Here is a 23,182-nt window from a genome sequence, read left to right as displayed (position 1 = left end):
GGCTTTTCCACCCTTACATAACCTTTTTTGTTTTGTTTTATTTTGTTTGTTTTTTTTTGGGGGGGGAAGCGTTTTTATTATATGTTTCTTCTTTTTTGCATTTATTATTACTGTCGACGATTTTAATTACTTATATATTACTTATCATGTCAACCGCTTACAAATAAGTTAACGCCCTAATATTTTATACAGAAAGGTTATAAACTAAATCACATTACCTGCGGAAACTTCTTTGTTATATATTTGTTATCTTACCAATTATTCTTTCCGTGTAGTATTTTGTGTATTACTCTTTTCTGGACTCATTATCGACACTGCATAGACATTAACTTTGCTTTGTTTTTTGTTTTTTAGGCAAATTTTTATCTTAGCTCCACCTACATAATTTCCTTTAAAATGACGATTTTTATAGGTTACCAACTCGCTCGACTACTGAATGTATCGCGTTTTTTGAGCGAGTTGGTCCCGTGGTAGAGGTTTAGGCTTCTTATCATGGGGTCATGATTTCGAATCTCGCTAGATTCAGCCACTCTGATGAGTCGTAGACGACGAAACACGTGTCAGTCGATAATTATATTTTAAAAATAATATATATATGCCGCTCCCCATTTAGGGGGTACCAAATTGGTCAGAGGGAAAATTATTCCCAACTCGCATTTAGGTAAAAATGCACTTTCGTATAAATAATTGAATTCGTTCAATGAGTATCGCTAACAAAAACAAATAAAAACATCTACATAAAAACGCGATACATTCAGTAGTCGAGCGAGGTGGTCCCGTGGTAGAGGTTTAGGCTTCTTATCATGGGGTCCTGATTTCGAATCTCGCTAGATTCAGCCACTCTGATGAGTCGTAGACGACGAAACACGTGTTAGTGGATAATTATATTTTAAAAATAATATATATATGTGTGCGTGTGATCTATATACATAGATGCCCATCAGGCGTGCATGCGCCCGATGCGTCTACGATTCAAAAAATCTCTTTTCATAAAAACTCCACTCCTTCAACGGCTCGCTACAGTAGTCAACGTGAAAACAAATTGAGGCGGGTTCTGTGTGGCCACCCCTTCACCTGTCGTCTGATCACCTTCTTCGTCTTCTGTTGCGTGCACAGCAAAGTAGGACAACAACAACCACAACAACAGCAGCAAGAAAAGCTCCGCCTGACAGAGCACCCGTTTCATAAACAGAATTTACGGCTGGGCTTTTGGCAGTTGTTTGAGAAAAAGGAAAGTGATAGCAACGTCCCCGGAGTGCGCGCTTTCTTCTTCCCCCGACCTTCTCCGACTGTCTTTGCGCCTCTCTGTAAGTATCCCCCCTCAAACGAGCACGCACACTGGCACTTGATACACGTGACCTTTCGAAATCCAGTGTAAATAGAGAGACTGGATATATGCAAAGTTAAATCATAAGTCGAAGATATAGGGATCGAAAAGTACAAATATTGTCGAAGGTGGAAAAATACCCAGACGAGAATATCCCCCTTGCACAAACGCACTTGCTAAAAATAAAATCCCAGTGACAATTTCAAGGTAAGTTGTTTGTTTTTAATTTTTAATTTTATTTTAATATAATTTTAACATTAACTGTTCTGCTGGTCTGCTTTCCAGCTGACTACAACATGGTCTTCAAGTCCAATGTAAACAAGTTCTTGTTTAGCCGTCCCCTTAAATAATCAAATTATAACAAATTTCCACCATTAACGATTACTACGCTGTGTCTCGATGACCACCTTACATGCATTAACTCTTACCTCGAGTGGCCTTCGGGCCTTGATAACTGGTGACTCCCTTATATAAAGTAAAAATAAAAATAAGAAAAAAAGCCAGCATTGACATTTTTTTTTTTTTTTTTGCTAACGAGCTAAGAAATTCACCACTTATTAAGGCAAAAAAATCTCGAGGATAAGGGTCAATGAGATAAATTGATTGACCGCGGAAAACAGTAATTCTTTTCCCTTTATCAGAAATATAATTCCTGAAATGTCAGGACTTGTTGTTTTCTAAGTCAGTTATCTCTGTTAATAAGTTGGGCGTAGAGATGTTCAGCCTTCACATAGCCTTCATGATAATTTGTCAAACAAAAAAAAAATGAAAAGACTTTAGTTTCAATCAGCTTGAAAATTCCAAACAAAACACCATGCGACGCACTTTTTTTTAATATTTGTAAGTAAATCATGAACACTTAATGATAGGGAGTTCCTTTCCAATCACACTACACACCTGCATATATCTGGCAAATATACCCAGTGACTTAAGTGCAAGAGAGATTCAAACAAATGCACTTAAAGGGACGATTAGGATCTTTAAAAAGATCTCTCGGTTGGAATGTATGAGATAGCGAATGAAGGTTTGGCATCTGGTGGGATGCCCCATCTCCAGCTTGAAATTGAAAATAAATTATATTTTTTTATAAATAAATATTTATTGTTCATATATATACACTCATCAAGTATGGCTTATATAAGTGTATATTATATAGATTTGAACCCTGGATTAAAATAACTCCAACCACACACACACACACATATATATATATATTTGTAGTCATCGACATACAGTCCTGTTGCGTTGTATCACAACTCATCAGTGCCACTAGACTAGCAACTCTCCCAAGCCAAGGATTGAACCTAGAACCGTCGTGTTGACAGTCGGCGGTTCTCCCACTAGACCATGGAATTGACGCCCGTAAATAGCTCCTCGGAATGTCTATTTAAATGGACACCCGCCACCACTTTTATAGTGCTCAAATTGCCTGTTCGTAAACAAACAAACAACGAGCTTCGCATTTTCAGCCAATTAAGTAGCGGGTGAGATTATTTACGACAGTGCTCTACCCAAAGAGGGGGGCTTAATAAGAGCTGTCGACTGTCAATGTGACGGTTGTAGGTTCGATCAACGAAAGTTGTATGCCTAGCCGCACTGATGAGTTGTGATAAAACGAAACAGTACCGTATGTGGATGATAAATATATATTAAGGGGATTAGAATAACAGTCGAAAGAGCAGAGTTTATTTTAATGTATTAGCAAATGCATTAATACAATTAAAAGAAAACAGTGCTCGTTGTAATGTAGATATATAATAAGCTCGATAGGCATATATATAGAACTATTTTAATATTGAGGAAAATGATTGATAATTTTGAATTAAAATTAAAAATTAAAAATCGGTTTCAAAAGGAAGAACAAAAAAAAATCAATAAATTGTACAATCGTTTCGGAAACGATGTTTTTATGGAGACAGACAATACGTCTTGGACAATAATTTTATCTCCTCATCAGCAAAAAGAGTGGGTGCGGGTTTAAAGACAACAAAAATAAAACTAGCATTTTTTAAGTAAGGCAGATATATATTTTATTCGGCCGCCTGTACAGCCCGTAAGTAACATCATCAATCCATTCATTGGGATGTTAAATGTAGTTTATGAATGGTTGACACAGACACACACACACACACACACATACACACATATACATGCACACACATACACATGAACTTAATATTTAATCTCTAAACCTTTATACCCCATTTTTTCCTTGACACTATAAATTAATCCTTATCCAATAAGCAAAACAAATCAATACAGACCCTTAAAAATTAAACCAACAACGTGTATTTCGAACATATCTTACAATACATCTACCTACCTCGCATTATTAACTACAACCGCTTATTTATTTATTTTATTTTATTTTATTTGTTTATTTATTTATCTACCCTTACTTTACTTTATTTACTTAGCATAAGCATACACATCTCTATGTATATATATATATATGTGTGTGTGTGTGTGTGTGTGTGTGTGTGTGTGTGTCCATACATGTGTGTATATTTATATTTTTATGAATATATATATTTGTATGATTGTATGGACGTGTATATGGGTGCATGTATGTGTATGCGCGTATGTGTGTATGTGTATGTACATCTACATCTCACTGAGGATCAGTACATGTATCTTCATTTGTATATGTATAACTGGGTCAATATATATATATATATATATATATATATCCTTATGCGTGCTTATATATATGTTCCTATGTACGCGTGAATGAATGTATGTGCTCATGTGTATATGCATGGGTGGGTATTCGTATATCTATATATATGTGCATATGTATGTGTTTGCATACATATGACTGTTATTATCTATATATGCGTGTGTATCTACGGGTATGCATGGCTGAACGTATGTATACGGATACAGCTGTATCTGAGTTTATATGCATATACGTGTTTATATGTGTGTATTTGCCTATATCAGCGACGCATTTAACACTGAAAATAAAGATAAACATAATCACTGCCCAAAGCACCATGTTAGGGGCCCACCCCATATATATGTGAAATTAACGATGCGTCAACCTAACCTCGCATTATTAACTCCACCCAGGTATTTACTTATTTATTTATTATTATTATTATTTATTATTATTGTTTATTTATCCTAACTTTACTTTATTTACTTGGTATAAATATATACATGTCTGTGTATATATATGTATGTATGTATATATATATATATATATATATATATATATATATGCCTAAAGCACCATGTTAGAGGCTCACCCCGTATATATGTGAACTTAACGATGCGTCTATCTAACTACACCCATTTATTTACTTATGTATTTACTTATTATTACTTATTTACCCTAACTTTACCTTGTTTATTTAGTATGAAAATATATACATGTCTGTGTATGCATGTATATATATATGTGTGTGTGTGTGTGTGTGTGTGTGTGTGTGTGTGAATATGTGTATATATGTCTGTATGTTTATATTTTTATTAATGTCTATATTTATGTCATTGTATGTACGTGTATAGGGGTAGATGCGTATGTATGTATATGTACATCTACTCCTTACTGGAGATCTATATCTCTACATAAATGTATATGGGTGTGTGTGTGTATTCATATATATATATATATATATATATATATATATATATATATATATATATGTATATATATATGTGTGTGTGTGTGTGTGTATTTGTGAGTGTATATATATGTATAAGAGTTGTGTGTATGTGTATGTATGTCTGCATATGGATCCATGTATCTGCATATACATTTATATATATATATATATATGTGTGTGTGCGTATGTGTCTGTATATGGATGTGTAGAAATGCACATATATATGTATATGTATGTATACGTATTTGAGCGTGCATGAGTATGTATTATAAAAAAAAACAACCCACTGTAAACTGAAATGGGCAAGTCGACGTATAGCGACTACGAAAATTTTAAAAGACATGACATCTACACTAACCCTTCCCCCCTCTCTATCTCTCTCTCCCTCTTTTTCCCCTCTTGCTCTCCCTCTATTTCCCTCTCGCTCTCCCCCTCTATCTCTCTCTCATCTACTTAATATACCTTACGGAACAAGCAAAAGGCAGTTAAAATTTAAAACCTAAAAATTGAAATTCCCCCTCCTCCTCTTACTCCCTCCTTTTTTCTTTTCTTTACCATTCTCTCTCCCCTTCCCCCTCTCTATATCCATATATCTCCACCCACGCCTACCTGAATCTGCTACCCCCCCCCACACACACAATACAATCTAATGTATAACCATCAAAACTGAAATATTGTCAATACCCGTTTCCCTTCAACCTTATTATCTCCTACCTCAACCCCTCCTTTTGTTTCTTTTTTTCGTATTTCTTCTAAAACACTTCTTCCTAATACTAACAACCACGTCTGTAAGGTCTGACGAGGCTGTTAGATCATAAAGATGGTCCAACATCTGAAACATATGTAGCCAAACAGATAAAACGGTAATAAAAAAATAAAACACATATTTGCTCTGCAATAGTATTGAGCACTCTCTTCAAGTTTTTACTAATTACCAGTTTTACGAAATATATATATATATATATATATATATATATATATATATATATATATATATATATATATATATATATATATATATATCCTGAGGCGAATAGGAACACGGATTATTGAATCCTGTGGTATCAAGTTTTATCAAATATTTTTGGCAGGTAATATTTTATAAAACACTATCCCAGCTAAAAAGGGAATAGCTCAATATACTTGATGGAAATTATAGGTGTTCGTTTTGTAATATTTAAATTTCATTCAGAAAATATAATTTTTCAAAGCAAAAAATTATTTGAACAAAGAGTAATTTCCTTAACTCATAGATTTTCGATGTAGGCTCATCTCTTCAGAAGAAAAACATTAGCAAAATATTAAATCTACTTTGGAATAATTCTGCTATTCAGCATATATAGAAAATATATTAAAGATTAAATCTTTTTGAAGGACATAGATAAAGAAAATAAGGATTGAAACAAAGACAGGATATGAGGTTTTGGTATCTTTGAAAAGAATGGGATGATGTTGTAAGATTCCAAATTAATTGAAGAAATCCAACGGTGAAAGTAAATTCTAATTCTTTTCGAAATAGCATCCTTCGTAATTAGTAATGGACACATGAAATACTACTACTACTAATACTACTGCTGCTGCTGCTGCTGCTACTACTACTACTACTACTACTAATAATAATAATAATAATAATAATAATAAGCACTAACCAGACCTCCACTGGATGAGTGCAAAGAGAACTGGGACCTTGGGGAGGCCTATTGCCACCCAAATTGTAGTGAAGACTAATGGTCGCTCCCAATGAGAAATCAATGATAAATGGCTGTTGCGATAATGCAAACGAATTTATAAAAGTTAAAGGGGTGTTAAGTACTGGAAATCTGGGGAGACTTGTTGTCTCTCAAACTCCCTGGAACGCCATAGGTTGTTTTCAAAGCATCTGGTATTTCTAAATAGTTACCAATGGAACACACACATCAAATCTGTTGCCAACGTTGCTGAAAAAATTGTTGGATGATTCTACTGCTCCAGTAAATATCTCACTGCCGATACAATTCTCTATCTTCTCTAGAATGGAGTACTGTTGCCACATCTGGGCAGGAGCTGCTCGGAGCACCTTATCCTGCCTTGACAGAGTTCAGAACCGACTTTGTAATATGTGATACCCTTTTCTCTTCTCTGCAATCTCTTTCTCACAGAAGAGACTTTGCGTGCCTGTCTCTGCTTTATCGTTATTTTCATGGCAAGTGTTCGGCTGAGTTCCAATCTATGGACTCCCTCTTCCTTGCCAATCTTTCACAAAAAACTTGTCTAGCCAAAATCACTATCAAAATTTCCCCCCACTCTCTATCGGTGCCTAAACTTAAACGTGGATTCCCTGAACAAAGCTTCTTTACTAGAACTGCCCGCCTTTGGAACTCTGTTCTGCTGGTCTGCATACCACCTTACTACAATATTGTCACCTTCAAGTCCAATGTAAACAAGTTCTTATTGAACTATCCTTGTAAATAATCTAATCATAACAAATTTCCACCACAAATGATTACTACACTATTGACCCCATGACTACTGTATACACATTAATCCTTATTCTTGAGTGGCCTTTGGGCCTTGATATGTGGTGACCTCTGGTACTGGCCAGTCTCAACGTTTCTTGACTTCAATGGTCTAACGAGAATTGGTATGTCAATGTGATTATGCCGTATAAAAGTGGAATTCACAACAAAATCACAGTGGGTATCGCCTATCGCTACTGAAAGGTTATTTTGGATTTTCTCTCTGCAAGCGTTTGTATTAAATGCTAGTATTATTTATTATTGTTAGTATGGATACATATTTAGAGTCAAACATTTGTAGAATAAAAGCAACAAAGTCTCATTCTATCTTTGTTAGTGAGAGTGGAGAAAAGGGTTAGTCTTAGAATTAGTTCATGTGTATGGCGCAGACAAAATGGTTACACAGTCCTGTTGGAGGTGAAAAGAGTTCATGTATGTATATTGGAGTTAAGGTCTGGCGGTAGCCATGATGGATTCTTTGTCTCCTCATCAAATCCAAGGCCAAAGACCCGAGCCTCAAGAAGGGTTGATGCGAACCACCTGATGTCTGTTGTCAGCACCAAGAGCCGGAAATGAAGAAGAGATAGAGTTGCCGTGCATTTAACCTTTTTTATAAACTCTGTCACGTGATCAGCTCACTTGAGAAATGGTCTCTGATGGGGCAAGCTCAGAGAGAAGTTGATTGCTGGCACCAATCAGCACTGAGCTTATAAACCAAAAATATTCAAAATTTCAAACCGACAAGTGTCGCTGGTGCTACATATTTTTTGAAACGGAGGGGGCGGTTAGGGTTAGGGTTGAGGGGGGGGGGGCGGTGAATATTATTCTGATACAAGGTTCAAGGTTTCAAGGGTTAAAAAATGTGGAAAATGATTTGTTATCAAATTTTATTCATCTTTTTCGTTTTTTTATCAATCCTCACGTAAGATTTAATACCATTCATTTGTATATCTATCCATCTCATTAAACTTTATCCTCGATCAGCTTTTAGTCTTGATAAATACTAACTCATCAGTAAAGCCATAAATCAATATGTAATCAAATAAATACATTGAAACGCAAGGTTAGAGACGTTGATAGCCTGTCTCTGCTCTGTCGTTATTTTAATGGCAAGTGTTCAACTGAGCTCCAATCTATGGTCACCCCCCCACCTTGCCAATCGTTCACAAAAAAACACTCAACTAGCTACAACCACTATATACAATTTCCCCCACTCTCTGCTTGAGCCTAAATCTAAATGCAGATTCCATGAACAATTCTTCTTTCCTAGAACTGCCTGCCTGTGGAACACTGTTCCGCTAGACTGCTTCTCAATTGAATATAACCTGGTAGCCTTCAAATCCAATGTAAACAAGTTCTTGTTGAGCCGTCCCCATAAATAATAAAATTCTACCCAATTCACACCGTTAACGATTACTACACTACCACCTTACATTCATTAATCCTTATCCTCGAGTGGCCTTCGGGTCTTGATAAGTGGTGACTCCCAAGTAAAAAAAGCATAACTTTTTATACGTGTTTCTACATTACAGGTAACATCATTGAACGAGCATGTACAAATACGACATATTTATAGTCCTTTTCAAACTCACTTTTTTATTGTTATCCCTGTACCCTTGTAACGTAGCACGGACGGATATATGCAAATGCATGCGAAATGACGTCACCGGTAAAGGAAAAAAAAAGAGATTCTGTGAGGATCACGTTAGAGATGTGGATCACGTTCGAGATGGGTGACGTCACGGCCATAACAATCAGAAAATAAACGTTGTAAAAAAAAAAAAGTGAGTTGAAGTTCTTTCCTATTCTTTGTCTCCTTTGCGCGCTGGGTATACAACGTGTTGGTTCCCAGACTACGTTACACATTCTCACATATATTCTGTACAATTCCATTGACACGCCAGTTCTCATGAGATCACCAAAGTTAAGCAATTCTGAGCCTTGCTAGTACCAGATTGGTGACCATTTGGGAATACCAAGGCGCTGCATATAGTGGTGCTGCACACACACATTAACAGCCATATGAAAATATGATGGATTTTTGTGAACTCCATCATTTCGACTGCGGTTGCAAAATGATGATGATGATGATGATGATGATGATGCCCGCCCCCCCCCCTCCGTCTTGAAACTTTTTTAAGTCATACGCATAAAAACTATTTTTGTCCAGATGCTTTTCTTTCATGTTTGTTTAATTTAATTTTTTTTTTTTTTTACTCGTTTTCACCCCCAAAACAAGGTATATTGCCACTTGCAATATAAGGGGCTACTATTTTGGGGTCGTGTCTAACAGGTGACTGTAGGGAGTTGAGCAGCAAGATGTCTGTTCACATTAAATTTAAACTTCTTAGTACAGTCAGGGAATTAGGAAACAGAGAGGGAATTCCAAAGTCTATCATTCCGATGGAAGAAACTATTAGAATGTAGAAGGCTTTCCGGCATTTAGGGACCTCAATAGTGATGGGGTGGTATTTTGCTGCTTGTCTGATTAGTTGTGGGTATGTATGTAGAGTGGGTCCAAGTGCTATGAGTTCATCAGAGCACATTCTATTGAAGTACTTGTAACATTCAGGGCTCAATTTATTATTGCCGTGAGGAGTGTTATAAGTCTACCACAGTGAATATTAGATATTTATGATTTAAAAATAATACTTGCAAAGAACAAGCAAAATTATTATTTAGTACTAACCATCGCTTCCACGTATGTCATTTTAATTTACAATTTTGTAATAATTATTATTAATATTATCTATATATTAATACGATAGCGTGTGTGTTATTTTCTGTGTCACGCTTACATCCGGGTCGTTTAATTGTTATGTACTTCCATTTCTTGTCAGAATTCTTCATAAGTTTTGGTTTCAGTTTCGATTATAGCTGATGGCACTTAAGTCATCTATTTTTTTTATAAATAATATTTTGTTTTTCTTCTTCTTCTTCTTCTTCTTATTATTATTATTATTATTATTATTATTATTATTATTATTATTACTATTATTATTATTATACCTCAGAGTCAATTGCGTACCTTGCAGCAGGGTGTAGTGGATTGGCCCAGAGAGAGTACTGCAAAAGACCCGATCGCATGGGACTCTGGATATATTGGAAGATGTGTAAGAGGGTTGGGATGAAGTGTGCTGGAAAATGGTTTGAGGAGGTGCCTGATGAAGTGAGAACAAGTGAGGATGGCAAGGTAGAGGTATAGTGGGACAAAAGTGTCATAACGACCAAGCAATTGGAACATAATCGTCCGGATTCGGTCGTCATTGACAAGGTCTAAAAAAACTGGCAGATTATAGACTTCTCAGTACCCTGGGACAGGAATGTGAGAGAGAAGGAGAACGAGAAGTGAAGCAATTCTGCTTCATTGGCCTTGGAGATAAGGCATATACACGGGGTTAAAACACAAATAATCCCGGTCGTAGTTGGTACAATAGGAGTAGTATCAAGTCGTCTGGAAGCACAATTGAAAAACTACAAATTCCCGATGTTTTAGGCGGCCTTCAAACCTCTGCAATTGTAAGTACCACCAACATCCTTAGGAAAACCCTTGATTTTTAAAGCTCCTGGTTTGAAGCCGGGATTGAGGGAAATCCTCTGGAAATGAATCCCTTCCCTTTTCAGAGAGACGTTGATAAACGAAATCAGAATTATTATTATTATTATTATTATTATTATTATTATTGCTGTTGTTGTTGTTATTATTATTATTATTATTATTATTATTATTATTATTATTATTATTATTTACTCTACTGGAAGTAGTCGCACAGGCTATCATCAAAGATTTCTCTTTGAGAACAACTTGTGGTATTTCCTGGAGTTTGAGTGGCAGCAAGTCTCCCTAGATTTCTAGTACTCTCCACATCTTTCGATAAACTTTGCAATAGAATTTGCATTATCACAACAACCCTTTACCATTGATTTCTCGTTGGCAGTGACCATTGGTCTTCACAGAAATGTAGGTGCCAATAAGCCTCCCCAATGTCCCAGTCCTCTTTGCACTCATCTGGCAAAGGTCTGGCTAGTGCTTTCACTTCTCGGTCAATCCATCCTCCTTGACCCTTCTCACTTATTTGGTATGGTGCCTGTTTACAGTGACACGCACAAAAGAATTATTATTATTATTATTATTATTATTATTATTATTATTATTAATAATAATAATAATAATAATAATAATAATAATAATAATAATAATAATAATGATAAAGTGTATACCACAAAAAGGTGAAATAAAAAGTCCAAATATAAGGGAGATAACTCATCTTCTTTAATCTAAAAAACAAAAGAATTATCTCCCTTAAATTTCGAGCTTTTCAGGTTATTGTTTAAAATTGACTCCATTGGAATAATTTTCTTTGTTGGAATAATTATTTTATGAAAGAAACCAAAGCGAATTACACATTTTAGTGTAAAGATCATTCTGCGAGGAAAAAACAGGAGAAAGCACTAGTCAGAATCAACTATCGACTAATTAGATTTATTGATATTTAAATGGAAATCACGGCAAAATGACTCTATACATTAGATAATATACTTAATCTAGTATTGCACATGGAATGACTATTATTTCCTTTCATTCACAACCATGTTGATCAGACACTGATCTCATCTGTTCCTATGGTTTTACTAATGTTTTTATCTAGTCCTAAGTTATAATTTATTTAGTATATAAGCAGATCCCACACCGGACGAGATCAATACGAAAATCAATATTAGTGTTGAGTATTTTTCCTCAAAGGGAAATTACCGAAGTGCTATTTTAAGAAAGATTAATACTGTAGACAAAAGTCTAATTCACCTTGGCAAGAGATTGTGTAGATCCTGAGATCTTAGTCTTCAGCCTATATGTAAGCACAGTACTCTTCCTGGCTCAAGCTCTAATTAGCCTCTGCTTCTGTGAAGGAGAGTGTGATCTGTCTTCCTTGTGATAGATCCAAGGTTTGGCCTCACTTATTGAGTCTTGTGAGATAGAGCAAAGCTTCTTATAAATTATTAGTTGCTAATTTAACTTCCGCATTAAAAAAAAAGTATATAATTCCACCCAGAGTTCTGTATCGAACCAGTCTATAAAAAATGGCGTCCATTTTGAATTCATTATGAAAATCTCCAATTATCCAAAAACCACATTATCAAGTATATATGGTGAATTATTTCATCAGTTTTTGTTCTCAATGTCATATTATATCCATCACTCATTAGAAAACTGTTATTTCTGGTGGCCATTTTGAAAAATGGCTGCCATGGGCGCCATGTTGAAAATTCATGACGCCTCCACATCCAAATCTTTTTGTAATGCCTTTGGCTATGTGTCTACCAAATTTCATGCTTTTATCACAAACTGAATGATTCCTTTACGTATTGGAGCTAAGCCGCTGTACTAAATAGCCAAAAGTACTTAGTGGATGTACGCCTAGCCAGTTGTCATACCATCCTTGAAACTATTAACACAATTGCGCACCTTGCAGCAGGGTGTAGTGGTCATTTCTTGGTATTTTAGCCATGTTCATTTCTTAATATTTTAGCCATGGTCATTTCTTGGTATTTTAGCCATGGTCATTTTTTTTGTATTTTAGTCGTGGTCATTTCTTGGTATTTTAGTCATGGTCATTTCTTGATATTTTAGTCATGGTCATTTCTTGGTATTTTAGCCATGGTCATTTCTTAGTATTTTAGCGATGGTCATTACTTAATATTTTAGCCATGGTCATTTCTTGGTATTTTAGCCATGGTCATTTCTTGGTATTTTAACCATGGTCATTTTTTTGTATTTTAGCCATGGTCATTTCTTGGTATTTTAACCTTGGTCATTTCTTGATATTTTAGCCATGGTCATTTCTTGGTATTTTAGCCATGGTAATATCTTGGTACTTTAGCCATGGTCATTTCTTAATATTTTAGCCATGGTCATTTCTTGGTATTTTAGGCATGGTCATTTCTTCGTATTTAAGCCATGGTCATATTTTTTTTTATTTTAGCCATGGTCATTTCTTGGTATTTTAGCCATGGTCATTTTTTTTTGTATTTTAGCCATGGTCATTTCTTGGTATTTTAGCCATGGTAATTTTTTTTGTATTTTAGCCATGGTCATTTCTTGATATTTTAGCCATGGTCATTTCTTGGTATTTAGCCATGGTCATTTCTTAATATTTTAGCCATGGTCATTTCTTAATATTTTAGCGATGGTCATTTCTTAATATTTTTGCCATGGTCATTTAGTCATGGTATTTTAGTCATGGTCATTTCTTGATATTTTAGCCATGGTCATTTCTTGGTATTTTAGCCATGGTCATTTCTTAATATTTTAGCCATGGTCATTTCTTAATATTTTAGCCATGGTCATTTCTTGGTTCTTTAGCCATGGTCATTTCTTAATATTTTAGCCATGGTCATTTCTTGGTATTTTAGGCATGGTCATTTCTTCGTATTTTAGCCATGGTCATTTTTTTTGAATTTTAGCCATGGTTATTTCTTGGTATTTAAGCCATGGTCATTTTTTTTGTATTTTAGCCATGGTCATTTCTTGGTATTTTAGCCATGGTAATTTTTTTTGTATTTTAGCCATGGTCATTTCTTGATATTTTAGCCATGGTCATTTCTTGGTATTTAGCCATGGTCATTTCTTAATATTTTAGCCATGGTCATTTCTTAATATTTTAGCCATGGTCATTTCTTGGTACTTTAGCCATGGTCAGTTCTTAATATTTTAGCCATGGTCATTTCTTGGTATTTTAGGCATGGTCATTTCTTCGTATTTTAGCCATGGTCATTTCTTAGTATTTTAGGCATGGTCATTTCTTGGTATTTTAGCCATGGTCATTTTTTTTGTATTTTAGCCATGGTCATTTATTGGTATTTTAGCCATGGTATTTTTTTTGTATTTTAGCCATGGTCATTTCTTGGTATTTTAGGCATGGTCATTTCTTGGTATTTAGCCATGGTCATTTCTTAATATTTTAGCCATGGTCATTTCTTAATATTTTAGCCATGGTCATTTATTGGTATTTTAGTCATGGTTATTTCTTAATATTTTAGCCATGGTCATTTCTTGGTATTTAGCCATGGTCATTTCTTAATATTTTAGCCATGGTCATTTCTTAATATTTTAGCCATGGTCATTTATTGGTATTTTAGCCATGGTCATTTCTTGATATTTTAGCCATGGTCATTTCTTGGTATTTAGCCATGGTCATTTCTTAGTATTTTAGCCATGGTCATTTCTTAATATTTTAGCCATGGTCATTTCTTGGTATTTTAGTCATGGTCATTTCTTGATATTTTAGCCATGGTCGTTTCTTAATATTTTAGCCATGGTCAATTATTAATATTTAAGACATGGTCATTTATTGGTATTTTAGCCATGGTCATTTCTTAATATTTTAGCCGTAGTCATTTCTTGGTATTTGATTAATGGTCATTTCTTAATATTTTAGCTATGGTCATTTCTTAATATTTTAGCCATGGTCATTTCTTAGTATTTTAGGCATGGTCAGTTCTTGGTATTTTAGCCATGGTCATTTCTTAATATTTTAGCCATGGTCATTTCTTAGTATTTTAGGCATGGTCATTTCTTGGTATTTGATTAATGGTCATTTCTTAATATTTTAGCCATGGTCATTTCTTAGTATTTTAGGCATGGTCATTTCTTGGTATTTTAGCCATGGTCATTTCTTAATATTTTAGCCATGGTCATTTCTTAATATTTTAGCCATGGTCATTTCTTGGTATTTGATTAATGGTCATTTCTTAATATTTTAGCCATGGTCATTTCTTAATATTTTAGCCGTAGTCATTTCTTGGTATTTGATTAATGGTCATTTCTTGGTATTTTAGCCATGGTCATTTCTTAATATTTTAGCCATGGTCATTTCTTAATATTTTAGCCATGGTCATTTCTTGGTATTTGATTAATGGTCATTTCTTAATATTTTAGCCATGGTCATTTCTTAACATTTTAGCCGTAGTCATTTCTTGGTATTTGATTAATGGTCATTTCTTAGTATTTTAGCCATGGTCATTTCTTGGTATTTGATTAATGGTCATTTCTTAATATTTTAGCCATGGTCATTTCTTAATATTTTAGCCGTAGTCATTTCTTGGTATTTGATTAATGGTCATTTCTTGGTATTTTAGCCATGGTCATTTCTTAATATTTTAGCCATGGTCATTTCTTAATATTTTAGCCGTAGTCATTTCTTGGTATTTGATTAATGGTCATTTCTTGGTATTTTAGCCATGGTCATTTCTTAATATTTTAGCCATGGTCATTTCTTAGTATTTTAGGCATGGTCATTTCTTGGTATTTTAGCCATGGTCATTTCTTAATATTTTAGCCATGGTCATTTCTTAGTATTTTAGGCATGGTCAGTTCTTGGTATTTTAGCCATGGTCATTTCTTAATATTTTAGCCATGGTCATTTCTTGGTATTTTAGGCATGGTCAGTTCTTGGTATTTTAGCCATGGTCATTTCTTGGTATTTTAGCCATTGTCATTTCTTAATATTTTAGCCATAGTAATTTCTTAGTATTTTAGCCATGGTCATTTATTGGTATTTTAGCCATGGTCATTTCTTGCTATTTTAGCCATTGTCATTTCTTAATATTTTAGCCATGGTCATTTCTTAATTTTTTAGCCGTAGTCATTTCCTGGTATTTTAGCCATGGTCATTTCTTAGTATTTTAGCCATGGTCATTTCTTGGTATTTGATTAATGGTCATTTCTTAATATTTTAGCCGTAGTCATTTCTTAATATTTTAGCCATGGTCATTTCTTAATATTTTAGCCGTAGTCATTTCTTGGTATTTTAGCCATGGTCATTTCTTAGTTTTTTATTCATGGTCATTTCTTGGTATTTTATTAATGGTCATTTCTTAATATTTTAGCCATGGTCATTTCTTAGTATTTTAGGCATGGTCATTTCTTGGTATTTTAGCCATGGTCATTTCTTAATATTTTAGCCATGGTCATTTCTTAGTATTTTAGCCATGGTCATTTCTTGGTATTTTAGCCATGGTCATTTCTTAATATTTTAGCCATGGTCACTTCTTAATATTTTAGCCGTAGTCATTTCTTAGTATTTTAGCCATGGTCATTTCTTAATATTTTAGCCGTAGTCATTTCTTGGTATTTTAGCCATGGTCATTTCTTAATATTTTAGCCATGGTCATTTCTTAGTATTTTAGCCATGGTCATTTCTTGGTATTTGATTAATGGTCATTTCTTAATATTTTAGGCATGGTCATTTCTTAGTATTTTAGGCATGGTCATTTCTTGGTATTTTAGCCATGGTCATTTCTTAATATTTTAGCCATGGTCATTTCTTAGTATTTTAGCCATGGTCATTTCTTGGTATTTTAGCCATGGTCATTTCTTAATATTTTAGCCATGGTCATTTCTTAATATTTTAGCCGTAGTCATTTCTTAGTATTTTAGCCATGGTCATTTCTTAATATTTTAGCCATGGTCATTTCTTAGTATTTTAGCCATGGTCATTTCTTGGTATTTGATTAATGGTCATTTCTTAATATTTTAGCCATGGTCATTTCTTAGTATTTTAGGCATGGTCATTTCTTGGTATTTTAGCCATGGTCATTTCTTAATATTGTAGCCATGGTCATTTCTTAATATTTTAGCCGTAGTCATTTCTTGGTATTTGATTAATGGTCATTTCTTAATATTTTAGCCATGGTCATTTCTTAATATTTTAGCCATGGTCATTTCTTAGTATTTTAGGCATGGTCATTTCTTGGTATTTTAGCCATGGTCATTTCTTAATATTTTAGCCATGGTCATTTCTTAGTATTTTAGGCATGGTCAGTTCTTGGTATTTTAGCCATGGTCATTTCTTGGTATTTTAGCCATGGTCATTTCTTAATATTTTAGCCATGGTCATTTCTTAATATTTTAGCCATGGTCATTTCATAGTTTTAGGCATTGTCAATTCTTAATATCTTAGCCATGGTCATTTCTTGGTATTTTATTAATGGTCATTTCTTGGTATTTTATTAATAGTCATTTCTTGGTATTTTATTAATGGTCATTTCTTGCTATTTTATTAATGGTCATTTCTTGATATTTTAGCTGTGGTCATTTTTGGATATTTTAGTCGTGGTCATTTCTTGGGATTTATTAATGGTCATTTCTTGATGTTTTAGTCGTGGTCTTTTCTTGGTATTCTAAGTTGGATTTGATATTTTTGAGGCAAACAAACTTGTTGATGTTCAGAGATCGTTAGTCATGAGTGATGAATTACTTTCAATGAAGGTTTTTGTGTTTTCTAAATAATAAAACACATTACACTAGTAAGGCAGGTATTTTTACAAATAGGAATGACATATGACATTGATTTGCATAAAAAAAACATTTACTCTAAAATATTCTCTTCCCCCCTCTCTCTACACTTAAAAATAAAAAAATTGACTTAACCAGCGGACAAGTTGAATCTACACACCCAAATTTCATGGGTTATCTGGAGAAAATAAATGGATTGCATAGTATATATATATATATATATATATATATATATATATATATATATATATATATATATATATATATATATATATATATATATATATATTTAAAAAAAATAATATATATGCCGCTCCCCATTTGGGGGATACCAAATTGGTAAAAGGGAAAATTATTCCCAACTCACATTTAGGTAAAAATATACTTTCGTTTAAATAATTAGAATTCATTCAAAAAGTATCGCAAAACAAAATCAAATAAACAACATCTACATAAAAAAACGCGATAATCCAGAAGTCATGCGAGGTAGCCGCGTGGTAGAGGTTTAGGCTTCTTATCATTTCGCACCCAGCCACTCTGATGAGTTGTAGATGACGAAACACGTGTCAGTGGATAATTATATTAAATATATATATATATATATATATATATATATATATATATATATATATATATATATATATATATATATATATATATATATATATATATATATATCCAGGGTAAGTTTGTATTTACAGGGTAAGAAATCCAGAGAATTTCAACCGGGTATATATAATAGTGCTCAATACTATATAGAGCTATTTATTCATATTATTTGAATTCTTACATTGGATGTATGTTATGGATGAAACAAAGGGTCCTGTTAGAAATTCCGTGCAGATTCCAGAGTTCAATGGAAAATTCCAGAGTTCAACAAGATACACTTGTAGAAGATGATGGGCGGGGGGGGGTTACAACTGCCGAAACGTTGTGAAAATAAAATGGAAACAGTAGACCAAATAATTCAAATAATGCAAATAATCAGAAACAGAGCTACGAGCTGCCTTCAATAAGTTTCCAGAATTTTTTCATATCAGCATTTTTATTGCTAATACACACATGAAGCTCTAGTCACCTTCGAAGTAATCTCCTCCGGCTGCAATGCATTTGTTGTACCGTTCCAGCAACTTCTCGAAGGCTGCATGGAAGTCCTCTTGTGCGAATGTGTCAATGGTCCTCATCACAGCCGCTTTCATCTTCTCAATTGTAGCCTCTAGCGTTGTCCTTGAGCTTAGGGAATAACCAAGAGTCACAGGGAGCAAGGTCTGGATTATAGGGAGGGTGAGGAACAGTAGTCATTTTTGAGTGAGTGAAAGTTACGTCCACTTTTTCCAAGTATGTTTTGTCAGGTTGATTAGAAAATCAAATGCGACAGATTTTTAATGTATAGAAACATGCGTCAGTTATTGACAGGAATCGTGATCATAATGGAATTCTATGTAGATCCTATGGTGTCTGAATTTCAATGTAGATTCTATGGTGTCTGAATTTCAATGTAGATTCTATGGTGTCTGAATTTCAATGTAGATTCTATGGTGTCTGAATTTCAATGTAGATTCTATGGTGTCTGAATTTCAATGTAGATTCTATGGTGTCTGAATTTCAATGTAGATTCTATGGTGTCTGAATTTCAATGTAGATTCTATGGTGTCTGAATGGAAACATTGAGATCATTTTATTATACAAGCACTTAAGTTTGCCCAGCTGGGCAGACTTGGGTCCTTGTACCGGAAAAATATCTAGTAAATAAAACGTTGTTTAGTAAATCGTTATTTTTTGCATTTTTGTGTCATTTCCATACGCCAAACATGGATATAAATATCACTAAAACATCCGCTGGGTCATAAGCTTCATTTCGGTACCTAACTTGCCTGGGTGAGTTGTCTGTAGGCTGAGATAAACCACGTCACACACACACACAGACAGACAGTAGGAAAATTAAATAGATATTCTTTTAAATTTGATCATGTGACCTTTCAGTTTTGAATCAAATGTTTTTTCTTTTTCCTTCTTAGATATGAATAACTATAGAAAATGCTGACTTTCTGAGGAGATTGTAGTTTTAATGGTTACCAATCAAAACATTATCATGAAAATGTCGCTTTTATAATTCTTTGTATGAATAAAATATTACTATATCTGCATATGTGATAATCTTCAGAGATGCCAAAGATGCCAATCACGCTTGCTGCTGTAAGTCCTCTCTCTCTCTCTCTCTCTCTCTGTCTCTCTCTCTCTCCTCTCTTCTGTTATTTATATCTGATACAGGCATCAATCAACATTCCTGGAAATATCAAGATATTACATTCTATTTAGCATTGAATTGCACAATTAATAACTCTTGACCTGGAATGTAAACAGTTCTTTGTTCTCGCGATAATTAAAATTCTGGCCATTTTTATGGGACACAAGAATGTAGATCAACATCCAACTAAAATGTGAGTCGCTTCGTCTCCATATCCAACACTAAAACTGCCCATAAACTAACTCCAAATATATTTAGATTTATGTTCGGTCTTTTGTCTGCCACACCTTGATTAACAATCCTGTTTCAGCTTTATTTTGTGTGCCCTGGTGAACAACTTCCTATATATTTGTTTTGCTGATAAACATATTTCCTCTTTTCTGTTTTATATATATGTGTGTGTGTGTGTGTGTGTGTGTGTGTGCGTGTGTGTGCGTGTGTGTGTGTATTTACTTCCTTACAATTGGAGGAAGGCGTCAATAGTATCACAATTTAATTTTATTTCTTATCTTAGCCTGATGACACCTAAATATTTATGGGATTGAAACAGTAATGCCTTTGTATAGCAAGATATGTTTAAGAGTTTGAATCTGCCTTTGTTTTATAAGCTCAGTGCTGATTGGTGCCAGGAGTCAGTTTCCCTTCTGCTTGTCTAATCAGGTGAGCTGAGCACGTGAAAGAGTCATTAAATGGACGACAACTTCCTCTTTCTTAGTCAGCACGCATATCTGATAATATCTTCATGTGGCTCAGACCAACCTCCCAAACTTCTCTCTTGAGGTGCAACAGAACTCACTCAGGCCTTGGGTCGAGGGGTCATTTACGACAAAGTGATATATATAATCCACCGTGGCTACTGCCGAATCAATTTGGTACACATACATTAACTTTTTTACTTGAGCAAGACTTCCTTGCATTTTTATATCCGTCTATACACATAGACTCATTCTACTGGGTTTGGTGCATTTTGGCATGGTTGATTCGGCGTCGCCATTTCAGCTTGGCTGATTTGGCGCATGGATGATTTGGCGGGGGGAGGGGGCGATTCAGCATAAAATTAGCACTTCGTCGGTATAATTCAAGTTTTTTTTATATTTTTAAATAAAAATAAATTCAGTAAACGAAGATATTCTTTCTTTGAATAAAATTAAAAGAAAAATAAAAGAAAAAAATTAATTTGATTTTAAAAAAAAAAGAACTTAAAAATAACCGTTATTATTTAAAACTCAACTCCAAAACAGACAACAACACTCAGTCGTCAACAACAAAATTACATTTTCATTTTATTTTTCTTGATTTTTAAAAATAAATTATTTTTGAAGTTTTTAATCATTAAGAAATAAATTTAAAAAATAACAAAAAGTTTTGTAAAAAATGTAATGTTTCTTAAAAACAGATAAGGTGATAGACTTTCATATTGTTTTTCTTAATTTTTTAAAAAAGTTATAAAATCTTTCTAAAAATGTGACTCAAGGTGAGGTCAATGCTAGAACTGTATGAAACTTCGCTCTCTTACCAAATAAATAATAAACAGAAACTTATGAAGAAATTTTCCAAGATAAATAAAAATCGCAAGCCATTTGTAGCATATTCTCATTGTGGTTAATCTATTAATAATCAAGTTGATTGGACACAAGAATGTAGATCAAAATCCAACTAAAATGTGCGTCGCTTCGTCTCCATATCCAACACTAAAACCATCTGTAAATAACTCTAAATATATTTACATTTATGCCAGGTCTTTTGTCTGCCACATTAACAATCTTGTTTCCGCTTTCTTTTGTGCGTCCTGGTGAACAACTTTCTCTACATTTGTTTTGCTGATAAATATATTTCCTCTTTTTTGTTTTATATATATGTATGTGTGTGTGTTTACTTCCTAACAATTGGAGGAAGGCGTCAATAGTATCACAATTTAATTTTATTTCTTATCTTAGCCTGATACACCTATTTATTAGGTATAAAAATTCGCTCTCTTACATGAATAATGAACAGAAACTGATGAATAAATTTTCCAAGCATAAATAAAAATCGCCAGCCATTTGTAGCATATTCTCACTGTAGGGTTGAAAATCTCTCAAAGGTCCTGGATATGACTTTAAACTATATCCAGCGGTGAGGCCCCAGTTTGCGGGCTTTGGGGAGTGTGGAGCCACCCTTTAATTACCATTGCTCCCAGGTCCACTCTGACCCGGAATGGTAGTACCTGTTAGGGTCCCAACTATGGGTTAAATAGAAACAGACTTGAAAACAACAAATATATTCTATTAAAAAAATTTTCTTCAAATCTTTGGATTCAGAATTAAATAACCTGAAAAGGGTTGATATGCCGTTAAACAAATACAACCAACCAACCAAAATCGGATAAAATACTGTTAAAAACTCGCTCAATATATGTTACCGTGACATAGGTTGACATATATTCGGCGGGTTTTTAATAGTATTTTTCTAGTTTTTTTATTTATAACACCTTTTCCCAAACTTACCGTGTTAAAGAGGGAGTCAGGCGCCATCTTGAATTTTCCAATACATCGGTAAACACTGTATGCTTTTCGAGCTGAATAAACATTTTACATTGAATAAAAACACGAAAAATATATCCAGTTTGGTAGAAAAGTAACTTATCTTGCCTTTGATAACATTTATTTGTTATATATTTGTTTTTTGACAACTTTTTCGAATCTATGTGTACAGTAATACAAACCCGTTACTTTTGTCCCAGGCAACGCCGGGTGACCTGCTAGTTTATTATAAAGGCCATTATGCGCTTTTCTAGAGTAACCATTTTGAGGAGTGAGGGGAGGCACTTCCAACTCCATCTTGTATCCCATCAGACGATCTCAATTCATATCAACATTTGTCAGATTTGACGTAGAATAATTATTTTCGACAAATATCTTTGGCTTCGCGATTCTGTTTTATGACTATAGATAAATTGGTAAAAGTACAGAATAGTTAACACTCGATAATCTCTACTATTATATAAAAGGAACTTTGTGTATTTATGAGTTCGTTCCCTACGAACTCATAAACGGCTGGGCGGATTTTTTTTTTCTTTTGAAAATTTCGTACAAATATACCTCATGTGCGTTTTTAGATTGGTTTTGTATCGGAATGTCTTTGATAAGTATCGATAATCGATAATCGAAAAAAAAATCCGATAAAAGAAGGAACAGGCAATTTTGACGAAAATTAATGCCTTACACA

The 23,182-nt window shown here is 34.0% G+C and overlaps 1 long non-coding RNA gene across 1 annotated transcript in view; it reads left to right on the top strand.

Moving 5' to 3' along the window:
- The first annotated feature begins 793 nt into the window (after positions 1-793).
- Positions 794-23,182, top strand: part of LOC145296950 (uncharacterized) — a 36,933-nt gene continuing 14,544 nt past the window's right edge. The window contains exon 1 of the long non-coding RNA XR_013870081.1: positions 794-1,534. This is a non-coding gene — a long non-coding RNA (uncharacterized LOC145296950). The remainder of the gene's footprint in view (positions 1,535-23,182) is intronic.

The sequence above is a fragment of the Euprymna scolopes genome, chromosome 17 (genome assembly GCF_053919585.1).
Source record: "Euprymna scolopes isolate OS-2025 chromosome 17, ASM5391958v1, whole genome shotgun sequence".
Taxonomy (NCBI): domain Eukaryota; kingdom Metazoa; phylum Mollusca; class Cephalopoda; order Sepiida; family Sepiolidae; genus Euprymna; species Euprymna scolopes.
The sequence above is the reverse complement of the archived record's forward strand: the minus strand, read 5'-3'. Positions and strand labels throughout refer to the sequence as shown.